Below are 12,086 nucleotides of genomic sequence, written 5' to 3'. Positions count from 1 at the left end.
CTGTCCAGCAGCAGACTGAAGGTGGCTGCTGCTGTGCGCAGGTATATAAAGGCTCAGAGCCTATTATGACACGCGCAGCCAGCGTTCCATTGCCACATTCCGTCTACTGCAGGCGGGATACCTGGATGGCTGAATGTCACTGAGAAGCTCACAGAGACCGCCATAAGCAACAGTTTAAAAGAATGCCACAGACTAATCAACCAAACTTTTTGGGTTGGTTTCTCTTTTATAGTCTGCAGGCATTAAATGAAAGAAGTCAGTGTTCCAGCAGAGGGAGACAACGTTTCAGAAAAGGCATTGTAGCAAACCAAAAAAGAAATTTTAAGCGCAGCAGAGTAACCAGCTCACATACCTGTTAGCTCAGGTGAGTTTAAAAGGCTGCTGTTGATAACAAGGGCATTTGCTAAATAGATGGTGTGTGTGCAACAATATACTGAAAGGTCAATTATATTGTGCAGCTTATCTCACCACCTGTAGTTATTTAGGTGAAAGCTCCAAAATGCTTGCCTAATATGTCTGTTTATCCAAAAGGAAGTATAGAGGGAGAGCTAGATAGATAGCATTGCATTACATTACATTACATGGCAATGCAATGCACAGTTGCTGAAGTTGAACCAAAATGAGCTTGTCATCTGGCTTCTGCAACTTTTAACATGAAAAATCCAATGAGGAGAAGAAAAGCAAAGCCAAAGAGTCCATCCCAAAATCCGACAAACAAGCAAAATGAACAAAAAGCATTGAATTCAATTCTTTCTGATTTTAGAAACTGCATTAAAGAAGGGGTGCACCGGTCCTGGAGATACTGCAATACCAGGTCAATGCGTGGAGTGGACAGAGCAAGCTCTTTTTCCATCTCCCTGTTCTAAAAATCCATTTAATATATGGTCCCCAGATAGGGGACGTATCAGATATTAAACTGATAAGAACAGATACTACACTTGATCTTAGCCAAAAGGCCGAGAAGCGATAACCAGAATTGGTTTCCGACTACGGTGCCACCCAAGGATTCTGAAAAGTCCATTTGTGGAGATGGCCACCTGGACTCCCGTTAAGAAGACATGCTGTCAACCTCTAGATCCCTCACATGCCTGCACTTTTCGGCTTGCTGCTGCTGCAATCCACGCGTTTTAGATCTGCATAACTCCACCTCTTTTAGCACAGTACCCTCAACCCCCGGCTGTTCCCACCCGCCTCAACACCGTTGGAAGGGAGGAGAACCAATTAAGGCGGGGGGGGGGGGGTGGAACGAGCAGCTGTCTACCCTTAGCAGGAGGGTTGCTGATTAATTACCTCTCCTGCTGCTGCTGCTGCTGGCTGTCCAGCAGCAGACTGAAGGTGGCTGCTGCTGTGCGCAGGTATATAAAGGCTCAGAGCCTATTATGACACGCGCAGCCAGCGTTCCATTGCCACATTCCGTCTACTGCAGGCGGGATACCTGGATGGCTGAATGTCACTGAGAAGCTCACAGAGACCGCCATAAGCAACAGTTTAAAAGAATGCCACAGACTAATCAACCAAACTTTTTGGGTTGGTTTCTCTTTTATAGTCTGCAGGCATTAAATGAAAGAAGTCAGTGTTCCAGCAGAGGGAGACAACGTTTCAGAAAAGGCATTGTAGCAAACCAAAAAAGAAATTTTAAGCGCAGCAGAGTAACCAGCTCACATACCTGTTAGCTCAGGTGAGTTTAAAAGGCTGCTGTTGATAACAAGGGCATTTGCTAAATAGATGGTGTGTGTGCAACAATATACTGAAAGGTCAATTATATTGTGCAGCTTATCTCACCACCTGTAGTTATTTAGGTGAAAGCTCCAAAATGCTTGCCTAATATGTCTGTTTATCCAAAAGGAAGTATAGAGGGAGAGCTAGATAGATAGCATTGCATTACAATACATTACATGGCAATGCAATGCACAGTTGCTGAAGTTGAACCAAAATGAGCTTGTCATCTGGCTTCTGCAACTTTTAACATGAAAAATCCAATGAGGAGAAGATAAGCAAAGCCAAAGAGTCCATCCCAAAATCCGACAAACAAGCAAAATGAACAAAAAGCATTGAATTCAATTCTTTCTGATTTTAGAAACTGCATTAAAGAAGGGGTGCACCGGTCCTGGAGATACTGCAATACCAGGTCAATGCGTGGAGTGGAAAGAGCAAGCTCTTTTTCCATCTCCCTGTTCTAAAAATCCATTTAATATATGGTCCCCAGATAGGGGACGTATCAGATATTAAACTGATAAGAACAGATACTACACTTGATCTTAGCCAAAAGGCCGAGAAGCGATAACCAGAATTGGTTTCCGACTACGGTGCCACCCAAGGATTCTGAAAAGTCCATTTGTGGAGATGGCCACCTGGACTCCCGTTAAGAAGACATGCTGTCAACCTCTAGATCCCTCACATGCCTGCACTTTTCGGCTTGCTGCTGCTGCAATCCACGCGTTTTAGATCTGCATAACTCCACCTCTTTTAGCACAGTACCCTCAACCCCCGGCTGTTCCCACCCGCCTCAACACCGTTGGAAGGGAGGAGAACCAATTAAGGCGGGGGGGGGGGTGGAACGAGCAGCTGTCTACCCTTCGCAGGAGGGTTGCTGATTAATTACCTCTCCTGCTGCTGCTGCTGCTGGCTGTCCAGCAGCAGACTGAAGGTGGCTGCTGCTGTGCGCAGGTATATAAAGGCTCAGAGCCTATTATGACACGCGCAGCCAGCGTTCCATTGCCACATTCCGTCTACTGCAGGCGGGATACCTGGATGGCTGAATGTCACTGAGAAGCTCACAGAGACCGCCATAAGCAACAGTTTAAAAGAATGCCACAGACTAATCAACCAAACTTTTTGGGTTGGTTTCTCTTTTATAGTCTGCAGGCATTAAATGAAAGAAGTCAGTGTTCCAGCAGAGGGAGACAACGTTTCAGAAAAGGCATTGTAGCAAACCAAAAAAGAAATTTTAAGCGCAGCAGAGTAACCAGCTCACATACCTGTTAGCTCAGGTGAGTTTAAAAGGCTGCTGTTGATAACAAGGGCATTTGCTAAATAGATGGTGTGTGTGCAACAATATACTGAAAGGTCAATTATATTGTGCAGCTTATCTCACCACCTGTAGTTATTTAGGTGAAAGCTCCAAAATGCTTGCCTAATATGTCTGTTTATCCAAAAGGAAGTATAGAGGGAGAGCTAGATAGATAGCATTGCATTACATTACATTACATGGCAATGCAATGCACAGTTGCTGAAGTTGAACCAAAATGAGCTTGTCATCTGGCTTCTGCAACTTTTAACATGAAAAATCCAATGAGGAGAAGAAAAGCAAAGCCAAAGAGTCCATCCCAAAATCCGACAAACAAGCAAAATGAACAAAAAGCATTGAATTCAATTCTTTCTGATTTTAGAAACTGCATTAAAGAAGGGGTGCACCGGTCCTGGAGATACTGCAATACCAGGTCAATGCGTGGAGTGGACAGAGCAAGCTCTTTTTCCATCTCCCTGTTCTAAAAATCCATTTAATATATGGTCCCCAGATAGGGGACGTATCAGATATTAAACTGATAAGAACAGATACTACACTTGATCTTAGCCAAAAGGCCGAGAAGCGATAACCAGAATTGGTTTCCGACTACGGTGCCACCCAAGGATTCTGAAAAGTCCATTTGTGGAGATGGCCACCTGGACTCCCGTTAAGAAGACATGCTGTCAACCTCTAGATCCCTCACATGCCTGCACTTTTCGGCTTGCTGCTGCTGCAATCCACGCGTTTTAGATCTGCATAACTCCACCTCTTTTAGCACAGTACCCTCAACCCCCGGCTGTTCCCACCCGCCTCAACACCGTTGGAAGGGAGGAGAACCAATTAAGGCGGGGGGGTGGTGGAACGAGCAGCTGTCTACCCTTAGCAGGAGGGTTGCTGATTAATTACCTCTCCTGCTGCTGCTGCTGCTGGCTGTCCAGCAGCAGACTGAAGGTGGCTGCTGCTGTGCGCAGGTATATAAAGGCTCAGAGCCTATTATGACACGCGCAGCCAGCATTCCATTGCCACATTCCGTCTACTGCAGGCGGGATACCTGGATGGCTGAATGTCACTGAGAAGCTCACAGAGACCGCCATAAGCAACAGTTTAAAAGAATGCCACAGACTAATCAACCAAACTTTTTGGGTTGGTTTCTCTTTTATAGTCTGCAGGCATTAAATGAAAGAAGTCAGTGTTCCAGCAGAGGGAGACAACGTTTCAGAAAAGGCATTGTAGCAAACCAAAAAAGAAATTTTAAGCGCAGCAGAGTAACCAGCTCACATACCTGTTAGCTCAGGTGAGTTTAAAAGGCTGCTGTTGATAACAAGGGCACTTGCTAAATAGATGGTGTGTGTGCAACAATATACTGAAAGGCCAATTATATTGTGCAGCTTATCTCACCACCTGTAGTTATTTAGGTGAAAGCTCCAAAATGCTTGCCTAATATGTCTGTTTATCCAAAAGGAAGTATAGAGGGAGAGCTAGATAGATAGCATTGCATTACATTACATTACATGGCAATGCAATGCACAGTTGCTGAAGTTGAACCAAAATGAGCTTGTCATCTGGCTTCTGCAACTTTTAACATGAAAAATCCAATGAGGAGAAGAAAAGCAAAGCCAAAGAGTCCATCCCAAAATCCGACAAACAAGCAAAATGAACAAAAAGCATTGAATTCAATTCTTTCTGATTTTAGAAACTGCATTAAAGAAGGGGTGCACCGGTCCTGGAGATACTGCAATACCAGGTCAATGCGTGGAGTGGACAGAGCAAGCTCTTTTTCCATCTCCCTGTTCTAAAAATCCATTTAATATATGGTCCCCAGATAGGGGACGTATCAGATATTAAACTGATAAGAACAGATACTACACTTGATCTTAGCCAAAAGGCCGAGAAGCGATAACCAGAATTGGTTTCCAACTACGGTGCCACCCAAGGATTCTGAAAAGTCCATTTGTGGAGATGGCCACCTGGACTCCCGTTAAGAAGACATGCTGTCAACCTCTAGATCCCTCACATGCCTGCACTTTTCGGCTTGCTGCTGCTGCAATCCACGCGTTTTAGATCTGCATAACTCCACCTCTTTTAGCACAGTACCCTCAACCCCCGGCTGTTCCCACCCGCCTCAACACCGTTGGAAGGGAGGAGAACCAATTAAGGCGGGGGGGGGGGGGGGGGTGGAACGAGCAGCTGTCTACCCTTAGCAGGAGGGTTGCTGATTAATTACCTCTCCTGCTGCTGCTGCTGCTGGCTGTCCAGCAGCAGACTGAAGGTGGCTGCTGCTGTGCGCAGGTATATAAAGGCTCAGAGCCTATTATGACACGCGCAGCCAGCGTTCCATTGCCACATTCCGTCTACTGCAGGCGGGATACCTGGATGGCTGAATGTCACTGAGAAGCTCACAGAGACCGCCATAAGCAACAGTTTAAAAGAATGCCACAGACTAATCAACCAAACTTTTTGGGTTGGTTTCTCTTTTATAGTCTGCAGGCATTAAATGAAAGAAGTCAGTGTTCCAGCAGAGGGAGACAACGTTTCAGAAAAGGCATTGTAGCAAACCAAAAAAGAAATTTTAAGCGCAGCAGAGTAACCAGCTCACATACCTGTTAGCTCAGGTGAGTTTAAAAGGCTGCTGATGATAACAAGGGCATTTGCTAAATAGATGGTGTGTGTGCAACAATATACTGAAAGGTCAATTATATTGTGCAGCTTATCTCACCACCTGTAGTTATTTAGGTGAAAGCTCCAAAATGCTTGCCTAATATGTCTGTTTATCCAAAAGGAAGTATAGAGGGAGAGCTAGATAGATAGCATTGCATTACATTACATTACATGGCAATGCAATGCACAGTTGCTGAAGTTGAACCAAAATGAGCTTGTCATCTGGCTTCTGCAACTTTTAACATGAAAAATCCAATGAGGAGAAGAAAAGCAAAGCCAAAGAGTCCATCCCAAAATCCGACAAACAAGCAAAATGAACAAAAAGCATTGAATTCAATTCTTTCTGATTTTAGAAACTGCATTAAAGAAGGGGTGCACCGGTCCTGGAGATACTGCAATACCAGGTCAATGCGTGGAGTGGACAGAGCAAGCTCTTTTTCCATCTCCCTGTTCTAAAAATCCATTTAATATATGGTCCCCAGATAGGGGACGTATCAGATATTAAACTGATAAGAACAGATACTACACTTGATCTTAGCCAAAAGGCCGAGAAGCGATAACCAGAATTGGTTTCCGACTACGGTGCCACCCAAGGATTCTGAAAAGTCCATTTGTGGAGATGGCCACCTGGACTCCCGTTAGGAAGACATGCTGTCAACCTCTAGATCCCTCACATGCCTGCACTTTTCGGCTTGCTGCTGCTGCAATCCACGCGTTTTAGATCTGCATAACTCCACCTCTTTTAGCACAGTACCCTCAACCCCCGGCTGTTCCCACCCGCCTCAACACCGTTGGAAGGGAGGAGAACCAATTAAGGCGGGGGGGGGGGTGGAACGAGCAGCTGTCTACCCTTAGCAGGAGGGTTGCTGATTAATTACCTCTCCTGCTGCTGCTGCTGCTGGCTGTCCAGCAGCAGACTGAAGGTGGCTGCTGCTGTGCGCAGGTATATAAAGGCTCAGAGCCTATTATGACACGCGCAGCCAGCGTTCCATTGCCACATTCCGTCTACTGCAGGCGGGATACCTGGATGGCTGAATGTCACTGAGAAGCTCACAGAGACCGCCATAAGCAACAGTTTAAAAGAATGCCACAGACTAATCAACCAAACTTTTTGGGTTGGTTTCTCTTTTATAGTCTGCAGGCATTAAATGAAAGAAGTCAGTGTTCCAGCAGAGGGAGACAACGTTTCAGAAAAGGCATTGTAGCAAACCAAAAAAGAAATTTTAAGCTCAGCAGAGTAACCAGCTCACATACCTGTTAGCTCAGGTGAGTTTAAAAGGCTGCTGTTGATAACAAGGGCATTTGCTAAATAGATGGTGTGTGTGCAACAATATACTGAAAGGTCAATTATATTGTGCAGCTTATCTCACCACCTGTAGTTATTTAGGTGAAAGCTCCAAAATGCTTGCCTAATATGTCTGTTTATCCAAAAGGAAGTATAGAGGGAGAGCTAGATAGATAGCATTGCATTACATTACATTACATGGCAATGCAATGCACAGTTGCTGAAGTTGAACCAAAATGAGCTTGTCATCTGGCTTCTGCAACTTTTAACATGAAAAATCCAATGAGGAGAAGAAAAGCAAAGCCAAAGAGTCCATCCCAAAATCCGACAAACAAGCAAAATGAACAAAAAGCATTGAATTCAATTCTTTCTGATTTTAGAAACTGCATTAAAAAAGGGGTGCACCGGTCCTGGAGATACTGCAATACCAGGTCAATGCGTGGAGTGGACAGAGCAAGCTCTTTTTCCATCTCCCTGTTCTAAAAATCCATTTAATATATGGTCCCCAGATAGGGGACGTATCAGATATTAAACTGATAAGAACAGATACTACACTTGATCTTAGCCAAAAGGCCGAGAAGCGATAACCAGAATTGGTTTCCGACTACGGTGCCACCCAAGGATTCTGAAAAGTCCATTTGTGGAGATGGCCACCTGGACTCCCGTTAAGAAGACATGCTGTCAACCTCTAGATCCCTCACATGCCTGCACTTTTCGGCTTGCTGCTGCTGCAATCCACGCGTTTTAGATCTGCATAACTCCACCTCTTTTAGCACAGTACCCTCAACCCCCGGCTGTTCCCACCCGCCTCAACACCGTTGGAAGGGAGGAGAACCAATTAAGGCGGGGGGGGGGGGGGTGGAACGAGCAGCTGTCTACCCTTAGCAGGAGGGTTGCTGATTAATTACCTCTCCTGCTGCTGCTGCTGCTGGCTGTCCAGCAGCAGACTGAAGGTGGCTGCTGCTGTGCGCAGGTATATAAAGGCTCAGAGCCTATTATGACACGCGCAGCCAGCGTTCCATTGCCACATTCCGTCTACTGCAGGCGGGATACCTGGATGGCTGAATGTCACTGAGAAGCTCACAGAGACCGCCATAAGCAACAGTTTAAAAGAATGCCACAGACTAATCAACCAAACTTTTTGGGTTGGTTTCTCTTTTATAGTCTGCAGGCATTAAATGAAAGAAGTCAGTGTTGCAGCAGAGGGAGACAACGTTTCAGAAAAGGCATTGTAGCAAACCAAAAAAGAAATTTTAAGCGCAGCAGAGTAACCAGCTCACATACCTGTTAGCTCAGGTGAGTTTAAAAGGCTGCTGTTGATAACAAGGGCATTTGCTAAATAGATGGTGTGTGTGCAACAATATACTGAAAGGTCAATTATATTGTGAAGCTTATCTCACCACCTGTAGTTATTTAGGTGAAAGCTCCAAAATGCTTGCCTAATATGTCTGTTTATCCAAAAGGAAGTATAGAGGGAGAGCTAGATAGATAGCATTGCATTACATTACATTACATGGCAATGCAATGCACAGTTGCTGAAGTTGAACCAAAATGAGCTTGTCATCTGGCTTCTGCAACTTTTAACATGAAAAATCCAATGAGGAGAAGAAAAGCAAAGCCAAAGAGTCCATCCCAAAATCCGACAAACAAGCAAAATGAACAAAAAGCATTGAATTCAATTCTTTCTGATTTTAGAAACTGCATTAAAAAAGGGGTGCACCGGTCCTGGAGATACTGCAATACCAGGTCAATGCGTGGAGTGGACAGAGCAAGCTCTTTTTCCATCTCCCTGTTCTAAAAATCCATTTAATATATGGTCCCCAGATAGGGGACGTATCAGATATTAAACTGATAAGAACAGATACTACACTTGATCTTAGCCAAAAGGCCGAGAAGCGATAACCAGAATTGGTTTCCGACTACGGTGCCACCCAAGGATTCTGAAAAGTCCATTTGTGGAGATGGCCACCTGGACTCCCGTTAAGAAGACATGCTGTCAACCTCTAGATCCCTCACATGCCTGCACTTTTCGGCTTGCTGCTGCTGCAATCCACGCGTTTTAGATCTGCATAACTCCACCTCTTTTAGCACAGTACCCTCAACCCCCGGCTGTTCCCACCCGCCTCAACACCGTTGGAAGGGAGGAGAACCAATTAAGGCGGGGGGGGGGGGGGTGGAACGAGCAGCTGTCTACCCTTAGCAGGAGGGTTGCTGATTAATTACCTCTCCTGCTGCTGCTGCTGCTGGCTGTCCAGCAGCAGACTGAAGGTGGCTGCTGCTGTGCGCAGGTATATAAAGGCTCAGAGCCTATTATGACACGCGCAGCCAGCGTTCCATTGCCACATTCCGTCTACTGCAGGCGGGATACCTGGATGGCTGAATGTCACTGAGAAGCTCACAGAGACCGCCATAAGCAACAGTTTAAAAGAATGCCACAGACTAATCAACCAAACTTTTTGGGTTGGTTTCTCTTTTATAGTCTGCAGGCATTAAATGAAAGAAGTCAGTGTTGCAGCAGAGGGAGACAACGTTTCAGAAAAGGCATTGTAGCAAACCAAAAAAGAAATTTTAAGCGCAGCAGAGTAACCAGCTCACATACCTGTTAGCTCAGGTGAGTTTAAAAGGCTGCTGTTGATAACAAGGGCATTTGCTAAATAGATGGTGTGTGTGCAACAATATACTGAAAGGTCAATTATATTGTGCAGCTTATCTCACCACCTGTAGTTATTTAGGTGAAAGCTCCAAAATGCTTGCCTAATATGTCTGTTTATCCAAAAGGAAGTATAGAGGGAGAGCTAGATAGATAGCATTGCATTACATTACATTACATGGCAATGCAATGCACAGTTGCTGAAGTTGAACCAAAATGAGCTTGTCATCTGGCTTCTGCAACTTTTAACATGAAAAATCCAATGAGGAGAAGAAAAGCAAAGCCAAAGAGTCCATCCCAAAATCCGACAAACAAGCAAAATGAACAAAAAGCATTGAATTCAATTCTTTCTGATTTTAGAAACTGCATTAAAGAAGGGGTGCACCGGTCCTGGAGATACTGCAATACCAGGTCAATGCGTGGAGTGGAAAGAGCAAGCTCTTTTTCCATCTCCCTGTTCTAAAAATCCATTTAATATATGGTCCCCAGATAGGGGACGTATCAGATATTAAACTGATAAGAACAGATACTACACTTGATCTTAGCCAAAAGGCCGAGAAGCGATAACCAGAATTGGTTTCCGACTACGGTGCCACCCAAGGATTCTGAAAAGTCCATTTGTGGAGATGGCCACCTGGACTCCCGTTAGGAAGACATGCTGTCAACCTCTAGATCCCTCACATGCCTGCACTTTTCGGCTTGCTGCTGCTGCAATCCACGCGTTTTAGATCTGCATAACTCCACCTCTTTTAGCACAGTACCCTCAACCCCCGGCTGTTCCCACCCGCCTCAACACCGTTGGAAGGGAGGAGAACCAATTAAGGCGGGGGGGGGGGGTGGAACGAGCAGCTGTCTACCCTTAGCAGGAGGGTTGCTGATTAATTACCTCTCCTGCTGCTGCTGCTGCTGGCTGTCCAGCAGCAGACTGAAGGTGGCTGCTGCTGTGCGCAGGTATATAAAGGCTCAGAGCCTATTATGACACGCGCAGCCAGCGTTCCATTGCCACATTCCGTCTACTGCAGGCGGGATACCTGGATGGCTGAATGTCACTGAGAAGCTCACAGAGACCGCCATAAGCAACAGTTTAAAAGAATGCCACAGACTAATCAACCAAACTTTTTGGGTTGGTTTCTCTTTTATAGTCTGCAGGCATTAAATGAAAGAAGTCAGTGTTCCAGCAGAGGGAGACAACGTTTCAGAAAAGGCATTGTAGCAAACCAAAAAAGAAATTTTAAGCTCAGCAGAGTAACCAGCTCACATACCTGTTAGCTCAGGTGAGTTTAAAAGGCTGCTGTTGATAACAAGGGCATTTGCTAAATAGATGGTGTGTGTGCAACAATATACTGAAAGGTCAATTATATTGTGCAGCTTATCTCACCACCTGTAGTTATTTAGGTGAAAGCTCCAAAATGCTTGCCTAATATGTCTGTTTATCCAAAAGGAAGTATAGAGGGAGAGCTAGATAGATAGCATTGCATTACATTACATTACATGGCAATGCAATGCACAGTTGCTGAAGTTGAACCAAAATGAGCTTGTCATCTGGCTTCTGCAACTTTTAACATGAAAAATCCAATGAGGAGAAGAAAAGCAAAGCCAAAGAGTCCATCCCAAAATCCGACAAACAAGCAAAATGAACAAAAAGCATTGAATTCAATTCTTTCTGATTTTAGAAACTGCATTAAAAAAGGGGTGCACCGGTCCTGGAGATACTGCAATACCAGGTCAATGCGTGGAGTGGACAGAGCAAGCTCTTTTTCCATCTCCCTGTTCTAAAAATCCATTTAATATATGGTCCCCAGATAGGGGACGTATCAGATATTAAACTGATAAGAACAGATACTACACTTGATCTTAGCCAAAAGGCCGAGAAGCGATAACCAGAATTGGTTTCCGACTACGGTGCCACCCAAGGATTCTGAAAAGTCCATTTGTGGAGATGGCCACCTGGACTCCCGTTAAGAAGACATGCTGTCAACCTCTAGATCCCTCACATGCCTGCACTTTTCGGCTTGCTGCTGCTGCAATCCACGCGTTTTAGATCTGCATAACGCCACCTCTTTTAGCACAGTACCCTCAACCCCCGGCTGTTCCCACCCGCCTCAACACCGTTGGAAGGGAGGAGAACCAATTAAGGCGGGGGGGGGGGTGGAACGAGCAGCTGTCTACCCTTAGCAGGAGGGTTGCTGATTAATTACCTCTCCTGCTGCTGCTGCTGCTGGCTGTCCAGCAGCAGACTGAAGGTGGCTGCTGCTGTGCGCAGGTATATAAAGGCTCAGAGCCTATTATGACACGCGCAGCCAGCGTTCCATTGCCACATTCCGTCTACTGCAGGCGGGATACCTGGATGGCTGAATGTCACTGAGAAGCTCACAGAGACCGCCATAAGCAACAGTTTAAAAGAATGCCACAGACTAATCAACCAAACTTTTTGGGTTGGTTTCTCTTTTATAGTCTGCAGGCATTAAATGAAAGAAGTCAGTGTT

General features: G+C 45.3%; 9 non-coding genes across 9 annotated transcripts; all 9 read right to left on the bottom strand.

The window, feature by feature from the left end:
* Positions 1-777: 777 nt before the first annotated feature.
* Positions 778-968, bottom strand: LOC141237462 (U2 spliceosomal RNA). The gene has a single exon (XR_012302998.1). It is a non-coding gene; the product is annotated as a U2 spliceosomal RNA (small nuclear RNA).
* Positions 969-2,091: 1,123 nt separating this feature from the next.
* Positions 2,092-2,282, bottom strand: LOC141237436 (U2 spliceosomal RNA). Its single transcript, XR_012302973.1, has one exon. It is a non-coding gene; the product is annotated as a U2 spliceosomal RNA (small nuclear RNA).
* A 1,121-nt stretch (positions 2,283-3,403) lies between these two features.
* Positions 3,404-3,594, bottom strand: LOC141237461 (U2 spliceosomal RNA). The gene has a single exon (XR_012302997.1). It is a non-coding gene; the product is annotated as a U2 spliceosomal RNA (small nuclear RNA).
* Positions 3,595-4,714: 1,120 nt separating this feature from the next.
* LOC141237460 (U2 spliceosomal RNA) lies at positions 4,715-4,905 on the bottom strand. The gene has a single exon (XR_012302996.1). It is a non-coding gene; the product is annotated as a U2 spliceosomal RNA (small nuclear RNA).
* Positions 4,906-6,032: 1,127 nt separating this feature from the next.
* Positions 6,033-6,223, bottom strand: LOC141237458 (U2 spliceosomal RNA). The gene has a single exon (XR_012302994.1). It is a non-coding gene; the product is annotated as a U2 spliceosomal RNA (small nuclear RNA).
* A 1,121-nt stretch (positions 6,224-7,344) lies between these two features.
* Positions 7,345-7,535, bottom strand: LOC141237457 (U2 spliceosomal RNA). The gene has a single exon (XR_012302993.1). It is a non-coding gene; the product is annotated as a U2 spliceosomal RNA (small nuclear RNA).
* Positions 7,536-8,659: 1,124 nt separating this feature from the next.
* On the bottom strand, positions 8,660-8,850 carry LOC141237456 (U2 spliceosomal RNA). The gene has a single exon (XR_012302992.1). It is a non-coding gene; the product is annotated as a U2 spliceosomal RNA (small nuclear RNA).
* A 1,124-nt stretch (positions 8,851-9,974) lies between these two features.
* LOC141237891 (U2 spliceosomal RNA) lies at positions 9,975-10,165 on the bottom strand. Its single transcript, XR_012303413.1, has one exon. It is a non-coding gene; the product is annotated as a U2 spliceosomal RNA (small nuclear RNA).
* Positions 10,166-11,287: 1,122 nt separating this feature from the next.
* LOC141237455 (U2 spliceosomal RNA) lies at positions 11,288-11,478 on the bottom strand. The gene has a single exon (XR_012302991.1). It is a non-coding gene; the product is annotated as a U2 spliceosomal RNA (small nuclear RNA).
* Between the last annotated feature and the right edge of the window lie 608 nt (positions 11,479-12,086).

This window comes from Phyllobates terribilis, unplaced genomic scaffold (assembly GCF_046119375.1).
Source record: "Phyllobates terribilis strain yellow unplaced genomic scaffold, ASM4611937v1 Scaffold_734__1_contigs__length_741531, whole genome shotgun sequence".
NCBI classification, from domain to species: domain Eukaryota; kingdom Metazoa; phylum Chordata; class Amphibia; order Anura; family Dendrobatidae; genus Phyllobates; species Phyllobates terribilis.
Note: the sequence above shows the minus strand (reverse complement) of the source record. Positions and strands in the feature narration are given on the sequence as shown.